General features: G+C 36.2%; 1 protein-coding gene across 8 annotated transcripts in view; it reads left to right on the forward strand.

Annotated features, from left to right (window-relative positions):
* The first annotated feature begins 223 nt into the window (after positions 1 to 223).
* The window catches only part of LOC143033486 (protein FAM135A), a 1,114,982-nt gene continuing 1,098,851 nt past the window's right edge, over positions 224 to 16,354 (forward strand). For all 8 annotated transcript variants that reach the window (XR_012967181.1, XM_076198980.1, XM_076198982.1 and 5 more), the window contains exon 1: positions 224 to 263. The gene's annotated coding sequence lies outside the window, so the exon portion shown is untranslated. The remainder of the gene's footprint in view (positions 264 to 16,354) is intronic.

Here is a 16,354-nt window from a genome sequence, read left to right on the forward strand (position 1 = left end):
AATTTAATCCATATGTGAGAGACCCTTCTGCTGAAAAAATAGTGTTCCCTCGAAGTTGGACTTATGTTGTAGGATATACATTATCTATAAGTTTTCAGTTTAAACTCTGAGATGGTGAGGTGGAGAAGAAACCGATTGCGAGGCCGAGTGGAGCGACATATCAATGCTTGTGGGTAGAAGCAAGTGCGCAAACTCGTTGTAGTGGCTGTAGTGCCTAACAGATGGCGCGCACCTGCCAGTTTGGACAGGAACAGTAGTGGAGAGTAAGTTCATGCCATCAATTGGTTGTTTGGCGTGGCTTTGCTTGATATTATCACAGTTTCCAAGGGCATAAGCTGTGTTGTGATAAATCAAATTGGGAGATATTTGATATGTGTATCGTTTTTTTAATGTGACTTACAGTGGTAGCCTATAAAGAGGTCTATAGTGCTAATGCGCGTGTCGTCTGCTACACAGCTGAGGACGTCTGCATTGTTTACAATTTTTGAAGGCTGTTAGAAAAGCAGGTCATTGGGAAAAATATACGATCGTCAGCACTCTCGGTAGCTAATAAGTTCTATCACGTGTATGAATTGAAAAAAGACATAACTAAATAAGTCGTGGTTCTACGTATAAGATCGTGGGAGTGTAGTTGTCGAGTTCAGCCATAGCGAATGAAGCTGTGGTGCAAGAAGAGGTTGGCCCTGGTGTCACATGTCATTCTTAAAAGGCGGGCCATACGCTTATTGTAGAAAATCAAAAGGTAATGGAAAAAGCAGAAAAGATGGACCATGTGAAACCTTTATCAGAAGATGGTGGGAACCGTCATGTCGTTGTTCACTTACCAGGAAAACAAGTTATTCTGTGAAAAAAGTTGAACTGTATTGATGTGAAAATAAATAGTTATTTATTATGTTTAAATTCAATAATCATCTGATCAGTAACGTTGTTATATGTGAATATTTGTTACATTTACAGTGTAATTTGCCATTTTGTGAAGCATGAGTAGGGTAGTTGTAGTTGTTGCCATAGCATAGACTATAGAGGCATGTTTCCAGAGGACCCAAAATATAGAGACATGAAGTGAAAGATCTAGCATAGTCCTTAGGAAGATATATGCATGTAACCAAAACAAGCAAATAATTGTTTGCTTAAATTGATTAGGTCTAACTGTTTGAGGTTTTACAGTACTGGGGCAAAAGCTCAGTATCACCCTGTCTCTTGCCTTTTTTTGTTGCAAGTTGTGTCAACCTCTGCATTACCAAAATCTCAAGATCTCTCATGTTTGAGGACGACTCAATTAGTATTTGCATAGATGTATATTTACATTCATATGTAACTATATTTATCTAATTATATAGGATGAGTCTACTATTTGTGGGGTCCTATGTCAGGGCCACTATGGAACTTAGCTTAACACTCAGTTATGTTTCTATTTTCATTATTTTCTGTAAGCTATTCCACAGATACATTTATGTAATTGTAATATACAGGGAAAGAGCTTCACATATGAGGGCCCATCTCTGTCTCCATCTCCACCTTTAAATTCATTGCTAGATTTAAATATGATTATCTCTTTTAGGCTGTTCCATGAGTTGATGGATATGTATGGAAAACTGTTTCTTGACATCCATGAGGCATGTATTCTTTTGTCATTTCTTTCCCATAACATTGTAGTGCTCTCACATCCCAAGACATCATTTTCTGTTGGTTTTATACACTCCTTTCACTGATCTGAACCCTGGGGTCATATTCCCTCTTTCCCCCCTTTCATTCAATGATTATAAGCCCATATATCTAAGCTTTCCATGATTTGTTTGCAAGACATGTAACAAATTTGGCTGGTGCTCCTTATATTGTCTCAATCTTGTTTATATTCTTCATTTTGTATGGGGATTAGTCTCTCAATTGGTTTAACTTTGTGTAGTGGAAAACCACCTTTATCAATAGAATGTATGTCTCTCCCACATACAGTACTTATAGATGTATTTGTCAGATGATAGATTATCTATGACTATCACTCCCAGGTCCTTCTCTGCTTTTGCTTGTATAATTGTTTTGATTCCTACTGAATGAATTATTGATGACTTCTATGTTTTTGTATTAAAGTTCATTTTCCATATGTGGCTCCAGTTTACTATTCTACCTATGCTCCACTTGGGAAAAGGCATTTTGGTATATGTATGCTTGCAGCATTTTGTAGTCTTGCTCATTTATTCTTCTTATGATCCCTGCATTTCTGTAAGCATTTTATTGTAGCTTGTTCCATCATGTCATGTACATAACAGAACATTATGAGTGCTAGTACTTGCCCATGTTGGACTATTAGTTACCTCCTTCCATCCTAATGTCTTATTGTTATGTCAGTTAATGTGAATAGTCCTACCAGGAAAGTCCAAGAGGTTTCAGTTTCCATATTTATTTCTGAGGTACTTTATGAAAGGTTTTCTACAGATTTGGATACATATAATCACCCAGCCATATCCTGTAGCACATGAACTGTTTTTAAATAAAAGCTCAACAAGTTTGGTACACATGATTTTCCGTTTTCGAAATCAGATTGCCTATCATAACCTTTTCATACAATTTAGCTGTCATGTTGGTCAGAGGCACTGGTATGTAATTTTAGGATTTCTTTATGAGTTAATAGCAAAGATGGTGTATGGCCTAAGGAGGATTGGAAGGAATGATGGAATGAAGAGGTTAAAGGCAATGGTGAAAGAGAAATGAGACCATGAAGGTTGACTGCAAAATAAAATTAGGAAAACTTTCTATCTATATACCAAAGACTTCTTCCCCTTATAAGGGAAGTAGCCAAGTCAAAGGCATGCATCCACTCCCATCCACCAACCTTGCTCATCCTCTTACCTTAGCTCCTTGTGGATGAAGGGCCATCCCTGTCTCCTGCCCAATGCCCAGGTTGGAAGCAATGCAGCAAGACATAGTACATCTACAGCAGGGCTGCTTCATTTACACAGCCCTATCTACCAGCTCCTTTTCCACCTCCCACTCTCCTCCACACCTTATTTTTCACTCTACCCAACCTTATAACTTTAATATACATTTTGGACATTTCATCTCAAATACATTTAAACTTCTCCTGCTTCTCTTAAATTTCAAGTCTCTGCCCCCATACAGTGTTGTAGGTACAATCACCCCTTCGGATAATCTTCTCTTTGTGTCCATTCCTAGATGTCTAATTCTCATGACATTTTTCAATCCCCCAAGGCATTTACTTGCTTCTCTAAATCTACACCTCCTTTAAGACTTTCTTTGAACTTGCTGCCATCCTCTCTCCTTGTTCATCTCATCACTTTACCTACCTCCCACATTTACTGTCAACTTTTTCCTATCACATACCCTCCCAAACTCTGTCACTAACTGCTTTAATACCTCCTTTGACCCTACCACAAGCACAGTGTTGTCCACCAACAACAACTAGCTCACCTCCCACTTCTGTCCACTATCTCTAACCATCTCCATAATTGAGGTAAAAAAGAAAAGAAAACTATAATACAAGGTGAACCAGGCAAAGAGGAGAGCAGATGTAAAATGGGGTAGGGATGTGATAGGAAAATTTGAAAAGAATAAGTAGTTTTTGAAGGAAGTGAAAAGAATGAGGGGAGGGGAGTCAGGTAGACAGGAAAATATAAAAGATGCAGATAGAAATGTTAATGGAAGTGAAGGCAGTAGGGGGAATATGGGTAGAGTATTTCAGAGATTTGTTGAATGTGGAGGAGTTAGGTAGGGATTGCTTGTGGCAGAGGGAGATACCATGGAAATGACTGATAGGAGAAGAAAATGATAGGGCTTAAAGATAAGATTTAAAGTGATGAAAGCTGGTGAGACATATGGGTTTGATGGGTCTCGCATGCAGTGTCTGATGAAGAGATGGATTGTTATAGTGGATTGGCTGCTGGGCTAAGGGGAAGGAATGTACCAGAGGTCTTCGGTAGTGAATGTATAGTTCCACTGTACAAAGGAAAAGTGGGCAAATGTAGATATAGTGGATCTAGAAGTATCAGTCTGTTAAGTGTACCATAGGTGAAAAGGCATTTGGTAGGGTGTTGAATTGAGAGGATTAGGAGGGGAACAGAGATTATTTGCCTAATAATAGTGTATAGGAAAGGAGCAATGTTCATTGGGTCCTGCCTCCTATTCTTCAAATTTTTTTTTTCATCATACCTAGCCTCAAACTCATGAACAGTTCTATCTTAATCTATAACCTTGATTTCCAGTTATCGTATTTAGGTTTAAACTCCTATATTGTTTGAGCTTGGGATATATTACCTACTAAGCTATTCCACATATTTATACATGTATATGGAAAATTGTATTTCTTCACATACTTTAGACATACCTCTTAAATCCTTCCCATTGTTAATCAGGAGATCTCTTCTGTCAGTGCAAAGTGTTTGTGCATGTGTGTACATGTGCAAATGAATGTACATGCTGTGTGTGTGTGTGCACCACATGAATATGTGCATTTGTGTGTTAATGTGGGTTGGAGTAGGTACGTGCCTTTGACTTTGGCTACCTCCCTTATAAGGGGTAAAAAGTGTATGTGTGTGTATTACCTAGTTATATTTTATGGGAAGAGAGCTATGCTCGTAGTGACCCATCTTTGTATCTTTCAGCATCAAGTTTGTTCTTAAATCCTTGTATAGATTTTGCACTCACTGTTTCCTCATCAAATTTATTTCAGATATCCCTAATTCTGTGTGGGAAACTATTCTTTTTCAGATCTCTTCCATAACTATCTTTTTAGATTTTTTTTTTTCATGTCCTCTTGTTTTTCTTTTATCCCACTTTAGTAAATCGTCTCTGTTGAGGACTTCCATCCCTTTCATAATTCTGTAGATGGTCAGTAGATCTCCCCTTTCTCTTCTTTGTTCCAGGGTCGGTAGTTAGTACGAGTTTGGACAATCTTTGTTCATATGTCAGTTTGAAGAGTGTTGGTGCCATCTTTGTCATTGCTCTTTGAATTCTATTTAATTTCTTGTATTTATTTAATTGTATTTACCTAGTTGTATTATACGGAAAAAGAGCTATGCTCATAGTGACCAGTCTTTGTATCTTTCAGCATCAAGTTTGTTCTTAAACTCTTGAATAGTATTTGCATATACTGCTGCCTCATCTAATTTATTCCAGATACACCACCACTCTGTGTGGGAAGTTATTCTTTTTCAGATCTCTTGTATAACTATCCTTTTTGTGTTTCTTTTCATGTCCTCTTGTTTTACAAAGGATTACAAAGGCGGAGCATAACTAGGTCAGATGCAAAAAAAATTATAGTAATGATAGATAAATAAATAACAATTATATTAATGATAAATAAGAATTATAGAAATATAAATACTAATGAATAAATGGAAATGTATAGTTCAATGATAAACAAACAAGTAAATAGTAAATAATAATAAATTGACATAACTAATAAATGAAAAGCAAGCAAATAATAATAAACAGACAAATAATAACAAACAAACAAATAATATAAAATAAATGGTAGGCATTACAGTATCTTGCTTAGGTGTTTATCTAAATCATCCAAGGGGGTCAGTAGAATGCTAGGGGGTCGATATCGAGCCCCAGGGGTCGATGAGACCATCCAAGGGGTCGAAAGGGTGTCAGTAGATTGCTAGGGGGTCGAAAGGGGTCAGTAAATTACTATGAAGTTGAAAGGCAGTCTTTAAAATTACAGTATGTGGTTAACATGAAATGATCCTGTTCTCTTCCCATACTGAAAGAGTGAGAATAATCAACCAACCCATATCTAAACTCATAGAAAAACCATGTCATTTCACTGTAAGTCGAAAATCCTCCCCATTCTGTGTATGTAGGGAGAATCTCACATACACACAACCACATCATGAATGAACATCAAGATGACAAGCTTGTGTAATATTATTGGCTTGAATATTATTTATAGTAATATAATAAAGAATATATGATATCACTCTTAAAGCTATTGGTAAATTATGAATATTTATTTTAAAACACTTATGTTTATGTATATGTGAAAGTGTCTGTATCATTATTGGAATGCCATCGCCTTGATGAATGTTGTCATTTAGCTCTTTTATAACGGATCAAAATGATGATAATAACACTATTGATAACTAAAATTACAACAATAATAAAATAATGATAATAGTAATAATATTACTAGCATTGATAACAATAACAACACCAATAATAATAATAAACTTATCATAATTCGTGAATTAATAGTTTGGGGGTCTATAGAAAATCTTAAACTTTACTAGGGGGTCGATGAGCTGAAAAGTTTGGTAACTCCTGATCTAAATGAATCTTAAAGCTTTGAAATGAACTACATTACACTGCCTCTGCTGGAAGTTTGTTCCATTTATTAACTACATGCTTGGCGAAGTTTTTTCTACCCACTTCCAAATTAAATATATTTCCTAACAGTTTGAGACCATTATTTCTTGCCAGATTCTCATTCAATGTGAACATTTTGTCATTTGATGTCAATTTCCTTTAGAATCTTAAAGACCTGTATCAAGTCACCTCTGAGCCTATGCTTTTTTAGGGAAAACAGATTCATATGTTTTAGTCGTTTTTTCTGTGATTTATTTTTTATATTTGGAATCTGTTTTGTGGCTCGCCATTGTACTTTTTCCAATCTGTCAATGTCTTTAATGAGATTCGGTGACCATGCGGAAACAGCACATTCCAAATGTGGACGAACTAACGATTTATATAGCTTGTTAATGAGAGAGGGGCTTTTGAAGTCAAAAGATTGCACAGTCAGTCCTAGTCTTAATTGCTTTCTCAGAGGCTGAAATACACTACATACTTAGATGATTTGAGATCTTTACTGATAATTACACCGATATCCTTTTCACCATCCACTTTTGTTAATGAATTTCCAAATAACTTGTAATCATACTGTTATTTTTACCTATGTGCATAACCTTGCATTACTTGTGTTAAATTTCATTAGCCACTTTTCAGACCATTGCTGTAATCTATCTAAATCTTCTCTTGTCCCACTTTAATAAATCATCTCTATCTAGGACTTCCATTCCTTTCATAATTCTCCAAATAGTCAGTAGATCTCCTCTTTCTCTTCTTTGTTCCAGTGTTGGTAGTACCAATTTGGACAATCTTTGTTCATATGTCAATTTGGAGTGTCTTGGTGCCATCTTTGTTGTTGTTCTTTGTACTCTTTCTAATTTCTTTATATTCTTTTTAGTACTGGGTGTCCATATTGTCGCAGCATACTCCAATCTTGGTGTTACCAGTGTAACTAATATTTTCTTTACCATTTCCTCATCCAAATAGTCAAAAGTGTATGTGTGTATTTACCTAGTTGTATTTACCTAGTTGTATTTTACAGGAAGGGGAGCTATACTCATGGTGTCCCGTCTTCATATCTCATTTTATCTAAACTTTTTAAATTCATTAATTGTTTTTGCACACACCACTTTTTCGTCTAACTTGTTCCAGATGTCTATTACTCTGTGGCGAAAGCTGTTCTTTTTCAGGTCCCTTCTATAACTGTCTTTCTTGATTTTCTTTCCGTGTCCTCTTGAATTTCTACTATCCCATTTTATTAGATCCTCTCTATCAGTAGTTTCTATGCCTTTCATGATTCTATAAGTAGTTATCAAGTTTCCTCTCATCTTTGTTCTAATGTCTGTAGTTCAAGTTTTGTTAGTCTCTCTTCATATGATAGTTCTGAGAGTGTTGGTGCTAGTTTTGTAATTGCTCTTTGTTATTCTTTCAAGTTTTGTTGTACATTTTTTTTGTACTTGGTGACCACATCGTCTCTGCATATTCCAATCTTGGTCTTACCAAGGTAACTAGTATTTTCTTCACCATTTCTTCATCCAGGTATGTAAAAGCCACTTTGATTGTTCTTATTAAATTATAAATTTCTCCAATTTTTTTTTTTTATATGTTTCTCAGGGGACATATTATTCATAATAATGACTCCCAGGTCCTTCTCATTTCTACTTTTTTTAATTCTTCTCCCAATTTATATGATCCCACTATTCTTTTTTTGCTTCTTCCAAATTCCATTATACACTTCTTGATATTGAATTCCATCTCCCACTTCCTACTCCATTCCCATACTTTATTGAGATCACTCTGTAGCGACTCACAATCTTCTTCAGTGTTCACTTTTTTCAACAATTTTGCATCATCCGCAAAGAAGCTCATATAACTTTCAATTCCTTCATCCATATCATTAATATGTATGGCAAGCATTATTGGGGACAAAACTGTTCCTTGTGGAACACCACTTATCATTTCATCCCAATTAGAGTGTTTGTCTCTCATCACCATTCTCATTTTTCTTTCATGCAAGAAGTCTTCCATCCACTTCAGTAGTTTGTCCTGTATTCCTCCTTCAGTTTCTAATTTCTTAAGCAACTTCCTATCTTATCAAAGGCTTTTTTCAGGTCTAGAAATGTACAATCAGCCCATCCATCTCTTTTTTGTATTACATCTATTAGCCTTGAATAGAAACACATTAAGTTTGTGACGCATGATTGTCCATGTCTAAATCCAAATTGTCTTGGATTTAGTACATTGTTTTTTTCCAAATGCTTTACCCATCTAGTTTTGATAATTCTTTCACAGATTTTAGCTATCGTACTTGTAAGGGAGACCGGTCTGTAGTTAGTAGGGTCTTCTTTGTTTCCCCCTATATATACAGGTACTATATTTGCTCTTTTCCAATCTTCCTGGAACTTTTCCCTCTTTCAATGAACTGTTTATTAGGCTATGTATTTTGTCTGTTAGTTCATTTCTGCATTCTTTTAAAATCCATTTTGCCATTTCATCTGGTCCATGCGATTTTCTGACATCGAGATTACTCAAGTGTTTCATTATTTCATTTCTTGATACTTCTATCTCTTTCATAGGGGGAACTCTCTCCTCCCATCCAATATTTCTAGGTTGTATGTTCTCCCTTGTAAACATCGATTTAAAATGTTTATTCATAATTTCTGCCATTTCTATTTCCTCTGTGTATTCAACTCCTCCTTGTCTTAGTTTCTCTAATTCTTGTTTGCTTTTCAGTTTGTTGTTTACAAATCTGCAAAATAATTTTGGTTGATCTTTACATTTTTCTATGACATCTTTTTCGTATTTTATCTTTTCTGCGCACTTGTACATATTCATTTCTATAACTAGTATATATTTTCCATTTTTCAGTTTTTTTTTTCTTTTTTTCTATTTTATCCAAGCTTTATCCCTTTTGTCTTTTAACTCCCTACATCTTTTGTTGTACCAGCACTTTATGTATCCTTTTTCTTGCTTTTGTCTTGGGACATACTTTTCCACTCCTTTATAAATTTTTGTCAAAATACTCCATTTCTCTTCTACTGTTGTTTCCTCCTTGTGTATTCTTTCCCAGTCAGCTTTTTGAAAGAATTCTTTCATTTTGTCAAAGTTTGTTTTTTCATACATCAATCTTCCCTTTCTATATTGTTAATTTTTTTCATGTATTTTTCCTCGTTTAGTTCCAGTTCAACCAATATGTGGTCACTTTTACTTATTGGTGTTTTATATTCGATCTTGTCCACTATTTCAGGTTCTGATGTGATTATTAGGTCCAGTCTCGATGGTTCTTCCTCATTTCTATACCTAGTATTCTCTTGTATCCATTGCGTCATTGTATGTTCAATAATCATATCAAGTAATACATTTCCCCATAGGTCATCTCCACCCTTCACTGTCATCTCTTCCCAGCAGATTTCTTTACAATTAAAGTCACCCATTATAATTATTCATCCTCCATCTTCCATTATCTTAGTGATATCCTGGTGTCTTCTAACATATTTTTGTGTTCTCTCTCTTCCCATGAAGCCGTTTTAGGAGGCACATAATTTACTACAAACTTTCTGCTCTTCTTATCCTTGTCCTCCACTTCCATCATGATCATCTCTACACTATTCTTTCCCTATGTGACATTCCTCACATTTATATCCTTCTTAGTCAGGAACATAACTCCACCCCCTTGTTTTACTTCTCTGTTTCTAATCCAACAATTATATGCTCCATGTCCTACAATGTTGTCTCTCCAATTTCCATTATGTCCGGTTCTTTTCCCTTCAGGTAATCATTTAGTTCGTTCAAGCCTCTTATTAATCCATCTATAATTGTGTAAGACACCTTTAAGTTTCTGCTACTTCCATCGTGTTTTCTGTTTCCCTTCCGTTTTTCTCTGCTATGAACCATTTCCTCACTTTCATATTCACTACTCTCCAATAGAATTTCTCTTTTTCTGTCTCTGTTCTTTTCTTGTTTTTTACTTTAGCTTCTAGTCTTTTTGATTTCTTATCCTCTCTTTTCTCTTTATTCATTTCTCTTTTTATCCATACCTGTTTATGTTGCTCACTCTCTGCTAGTTTCCCTGTTTTTGCTAAGATATTCTTTGCTGTCATTTGTGACCTGAATTTAACCTTAATTGGTCTGGTCTTATCTGTATTATATTTCCCGAACCCATATATTTCTTCAATTTGTTTTCCTATTTCAGGTTCATCTTCTTGAACTACTTCTAATATATTATTTACTTTTTCCTTTTCCTCTTTAATTCTTGTAGTCCTATTTAGATTATACTTCTCTTCCATCCATAATATAATTATACACCTCTTGCTATATTCTCCCTCTCCCTCATCACTTCAATAACTGTGTTTTGTGTGTGTGTGTGCGTGTGTGTGTATATTTACCTAGTTGTATTTTACGGGAAGAGAGCTTTGCTTGTAGTGACGCACTTTATATCTTTCAGTATCCAGTTTGATCTTAACCACTTCAGTACGGGACTTAAATCTCACGGGCAGCAGCCAATGCCAGCCGTATGACGTGTCGTAATAATACTCGCATCATAAAATATAGTCACCGCTTATATCGATCGTTCTCTCTTTCACCCACGAATTTTGAAAACCACAGAGAATGGGATTCAGGGCGCATTTGGGAGAATGTAAAAACACAGGGGCGACTACAATAAATATAATCAAGACGCCGATATGGCAGCGTCGCGAATCCACTTGCTCCTCATGACGCCTACGTGTGCGGCACCGTATGGAAGGGGTTAACCCCTTTGATACGATGACGCCTACGTAGGTGTCATGAGGAGCAAGTGGGTACGCAAGGATGCCGATGTTGGCGTCTTGATTATATTTATTGTAGTTGTACCTGCGTGACCCCCATACTCTGTAAACTGGCTTCATCATATTTTCTATGGTTATCAAAATTCACGGGTGAAAGAGAAAACGAGCAATACAGCGGTGACTTTATTTTTTATAATGCGAGTATTATGACGAAACATCGCATGTCTGGCAGCTAATGCTGCCCACGAGATTTTGTCCCGGAGTGAAGGGGTTAAATTCTTGTATAGTTTTTGCACTTGCTGTTTCCTCAATCAATTTGTTCCAGATATCCACCACTTTTTGTGGGAATCTATTCTTTTTCAGATCTCTTCTATAACTATCTTTTTTAAGTTTCTTTTCATGTCCTCTTGTTTTTCTTTTGTCCCACTTTGATCAATCATCTCTATCAAGGACTTCCATCCCTTTCATAATTCTGTAGATGGTTAGTAGATCTCTTTCTCTTCTTTGTTCCAGGGTTGATAGTTCGAGTTTGGCCAATCCTTGTTCGTATGTCAATAGTGTTGGTGCCATCTTTGTCGTTGCTCTTTGAATTCTTTTTAATTTCTTTATATTCTTTTTAGTACTGGGTGTCCATAGTGTTGCAGCATACTCCAATCTTGGTCTTATCAATGTAACTAATATTTTCTTTACCATTTCTTCATCTAAGTAGTCAAAGGCCATTTTCAATGATCTTAGTAAACTGAAGGTTTCCCTGACTATTTTGTTTATATGTTTGTCTGGTGCCATGTCATTGCTGATAATTACTCCTAGGTCCCTTTCCAAGTTAACTTTTTTAAGTTCCTTTGTACTGATTTTATATTGTCCCGATATTCTATTTTTAGTTTTTCCAAACTCCATTATTGTACATTTCTTGATATTGAAGTTCACACTTTTGACTCCATTCCCAGACTTTGTCCAGGCCATTTTGTAGTGATTCACATTCTTCCTCTGTGCTTACTTTCTTTAGTAGTTTTGCATCATCTGCAAAGATGATGTGTGTGTGTGTGTGTGTGTGTATGCCTAGTTGTATTTTGTGGGAGGAGAGCTATGCTCGTAGTGACCCGCAGTTGCATCTTTCCACATCCAGTTCTTTCTTAAAATCATGTATAGTTTTAGCATTCACTGTTTTCTCTTTCAATTTATTCCATGTACCTATTACTCTGTGTGGAAAGCTGTTCTTTTTTCAGATCTCTTCCGTAACTGTCTTTCCTAAGTTTCTTCTCATGTCCTCTTGTATTTCTTCTGTCCCATTTAAGTAGGTCATCCTTATCAAGGATTTCCATCCCTTTCATTATTCTGTAGATGGCTATCAAATTGCCTCTTTCTCTTCTTTGTTCCCGAGTTGATGAGTTTAGTTTGTCCAATCTTTGCTCGTATGTCAACTTGGTAAGTGTTGGTGCCATCTTTGTCATTGCTCTTTGAATTCTTTTTTTTTTTTTTGTACTAGGTGTTCATAGTGACGCTGCATATTCCAGTTTTGGTCTTACCAGTGTAACTAGTATCTTCTTTACCATTTCCTCATCCATGTAGTCAAAGGCCACTTTCATTGATATTATTAGATTGTAAGTTTCTCTGACTTTTTTGTTTACATGTTTGTCGGGTGTCATGTCGTTTGAGATAATTACTCCTAGGTCCCTTTCTGAGTGTGTATTTACCTAGTTGTATTTTATGGGACGAGAGCTATGCTCAAAGTGACCCATTTTTGTATCTCTCTGCATCCAGTTTATTCTTAAAATTGTGTATAGTTTTGGCACTCACTGTTTCTCCATTTAGTTTGTTCCAGATATCAATCACTCTATGTAGGAAGCTATTCTTTTTCAGGTCTCTTCTGTAACTGTCCTTCTTTAGTTTCTTTTCATGTCCTCTTGTTTCTCTTCTCTCCCACTTTGATACAACTATGACATAATTCTGTAAATGGTCAACAAATCACCTCTTTCTCTTCTCTGTTCTAGTATTGACAGATGTAATTTCTCCAATCTTTGTATGTCAGATTTGACAGTGTAGGTGCCATTTTTGTCGCTGCTCTTTGGATTCTTTCTAATTTTCTTGGGTTCTGTGTGCTAGGTGCCCACAGTGTAGCAGCATATGCTAGTTTAGGTCTTATCAGTGTAACCACTATTTTTTTAACCATCTCCTCATCTATGTAGTTGAAGGCCACTTTCATTGATCTTAATAAGTTAAAAGTTTCTCCAAATAATTTATTGACTTGTTTATCAGGTGTCAAGTCACTTGAGATGATTACTCACAGTTCCCTTTCTGAATAGACTTTTTGTCTTCTTTATTTCCAATTTTATATTGACCCGATACTCTATTTTTGCTTTTTCCAAATTCTATTATGCTACATTTCTTAATGATGAAGTTCATCTCACATCTCTGACTCCATTCCCATATTTTGTCTAGGTCTTTTTATAGTGATCTGCAATCTTCTGTTCTTACTCTCTTGAGTAATTTGGCATCGTCAGCAAAGAAGTTTATGTAACAATTTACTCTCTCATCCATATCATTTATATATATGGCAAACATTAACCTCTTCACTCCGGGGCACATCGCACGTCTGGCAGCATTAGCTGCCCGACGTGCGATGTTGCGTCATAATCGCATTATAAAAAATAAAGTCAGTGCTCAATCGTTAGTTCTCTTTCACCCGTGAATTTTGATAACCATAGAAAATATGATGAAGCTAGTTTAGAGAGAATGGAGGTTATGTAGGTACGACTACAATAAATATAATCAAGACGCCGACGTTGTCATCATCGCATACCCACTTCCTCATGACGCCTACGTAGGCATCACCGTATGGAAGTGGTTAAAGGAGCCAATACAGAGCCTTTAATGTTTCCCATATATTTAAATGATATGGATGAGGGAGTAAATTGTTACATGAACTTCTTTGCTGTTGATGCCAAATTAATCAAGAGTAAGAACAGAAGAAGATTGCAGATCGCTACAAGAAGATCTAGACAAAATATGGGAATGGAGTCAGAGATGTGTGTATTTACCTAGTTGTTGTTGTTGTCGTTCCCTAGACTGTCTGTCTGAGCAGTCCCATCTCCCCAAGGAATGCTACAGCCGAAACTGGGTTTTCCCACAAATCCTTTATAGAATGTATGTTGTGTTGTTTGCGTGCATGATTGTGTATAATGCAGTCTTCCATTATGTGTTGTATGGTATGGGGTGAAGTGTTACATCCTGGGCAGCTGTTCACAATGCGGTCATCCAGCCTCTTCTGGTAGCTTAGAAGTGCTGGGTGGTGGCCGCATCGCAGTCTGGCCAAGTGGACTCTGTCCTTTCGTGGGAGAGAGGATTCAGAAGGGTGGATATCAGGGGGTCTGGCATGCAGCAGTGTGTTGTCTTTCAGTGTGTTAATGGAGCGATGAGTGATATGATTATGAATATGTTTCCGGAGGCTGGTATTTGGTGGTTGTGGAGGAAGAGAAGAGAGTATTTGTGCGTAATAAAGGTCTTTGGGTGTTGTTTTAATGTTTCTTGGTGTGTGTGGGTGTTCTGCTATGTAGTGTAGCGAGTGGGATGTGTTTGTGGTGGCTGCGGCAAGTGTTTGTGTGCCTCTCATGTCGAGGTGGTCCTTGACTTTGAGGACTTTTGTTTCATGGTGTAAATGGTCTGTAGGTGTTGTATTTGTGCAGCCTGTAATTGTTTTTAGGGCTTTGTTTTGTATGATTTGAAGGGTGTTGTGGTGTGTCTCACTGAGATTAGGAGCCCATGCAGAACTCGCATAATTCAACACTGAGCGTATGCATTGTTTGTATATTGTTATATTAGTTTCTTTGTTTTGTCCAAATGTCGTTCCAGTGATTGACTTAAGTGCGTTAAGTCTGGGTGTGCATTTGTTTTTTATGTTTGTGATGTGTTGTTTGAAAGACATGGATGTATCGTATGTTACACCAAGAATTTTCGGTGTGTTTGTGTGTGGTATTAGAGTGTTGTTGATGTAGAGATGAGGTATGTATTTGTGTTCTATTGTCCAATTGATGAGAAGTGTTGTACCTAGTTGTATTATATGGGAAGGGAGCTATGCTCATGGTGACCCGTTTTTGTATCTTTCAGCATCAGGTTTTTTCTTAAAATCTTGAATAGTGTTTGCACACACTGTTTCTTTATCTAAACTATTCCAGATATCCAGTACTCTATGTGGGAAGCTATTTTTTTCAGATCTCTTCTATAGTTATCCTATTTGAGTTTCTTTTCATGTCCTCTTGTTTTTCCATTGTTCCATTTTAATAAATCATTCCTATCAAGGATTTCCATTCTTTTCATGATTCTCTAGATAGTCAGCAGATCTCTTTCTCTTCTTTGTTCCAGAGTTGGTAATTCCAATTTGGACAATCTTTGTTCGTATGTTAATTTGGAAAGTGTTGGTGCCAACTTGTTGCTCTTTGTATTCTTTCTAATTTCTTTATATTCTTTTTAGTACTGGGTATCCATAGTGTTGCTGCATGCGTGTATTTACCTAGTTGTATTTTGCGGGAGAAGAACTATGCTTGTAGAGACCCGTAGTTGTATCTTTCCGCATCCAGTTCTTTCTTAAAGTCATGTATAGTTTTAGCACTCACTGTTTTCTCTTTCAATTTATTCCATGTATCTATTACTCTGTGTGGAAAGCTGTTCTTTTTCAGATCTCTTCTATGACTGTCCTTCTTAAGTTTCTTCTCATGTCCTCTTGTATTTCTTCTGTCCCATTTAAGTAGATCATCCCTATCAAGGATTTCCATCCCTTTCGTAATTGTATAGATGGTTACCAAATCTCCTCTTTCTCTTCTTAGCTCCAGAGTTAGTAAGTTAAGTTTGTCCAATCTTTGTTCGTATGTCAACTTGCTAAGTGTTGGTGCCATCTTTGTTAATGCTATTTGAATTCTTTCTAGTTTCTTTATGTTTTTTATTGTACTGGGTGTCCATAGTGACACTGCATACTCCAGTTTTGATCTTATTAGTGTAACTAGTATTCTCTTTACCATTTCCTCGTCCATGTAGTCAAAGGCCATTTTATTGATCTTATTAAGTTGTAGGTTTCTCCAGCTACTTTGTTTACATGTTTGCCTGGTGTCATGTCATTTGAGATAATTACTCCTAGGTCTCTTTCTGAGTTTACTTTTGTAATTTCCTTTGTTCAAATTTTGTATTGACTGGATATACTATTTTTACTTTTTCCAAATTCCATTATACTACATTTTTTAATGTGTATTTACCTAGTTGTATTTACATAGTTGTATTTTACGGGAAGGGGAGCT

Source organism: Oratosquilla oratoria, chromosome 15, assembly GCF_046742065.1.
Source record: "Oratosquilla oratoria isolate Oo_2021 chromosome 15, ASM4674206v1, whole genome shotgun sequence".
Classification (NCBI taxonomy): Eukaryota; Metazoa; Arthropoda; class Malacostraca; order Stomatopoda; family Squillidae; genus Oratosquilla; species Oratosquilla oratoria.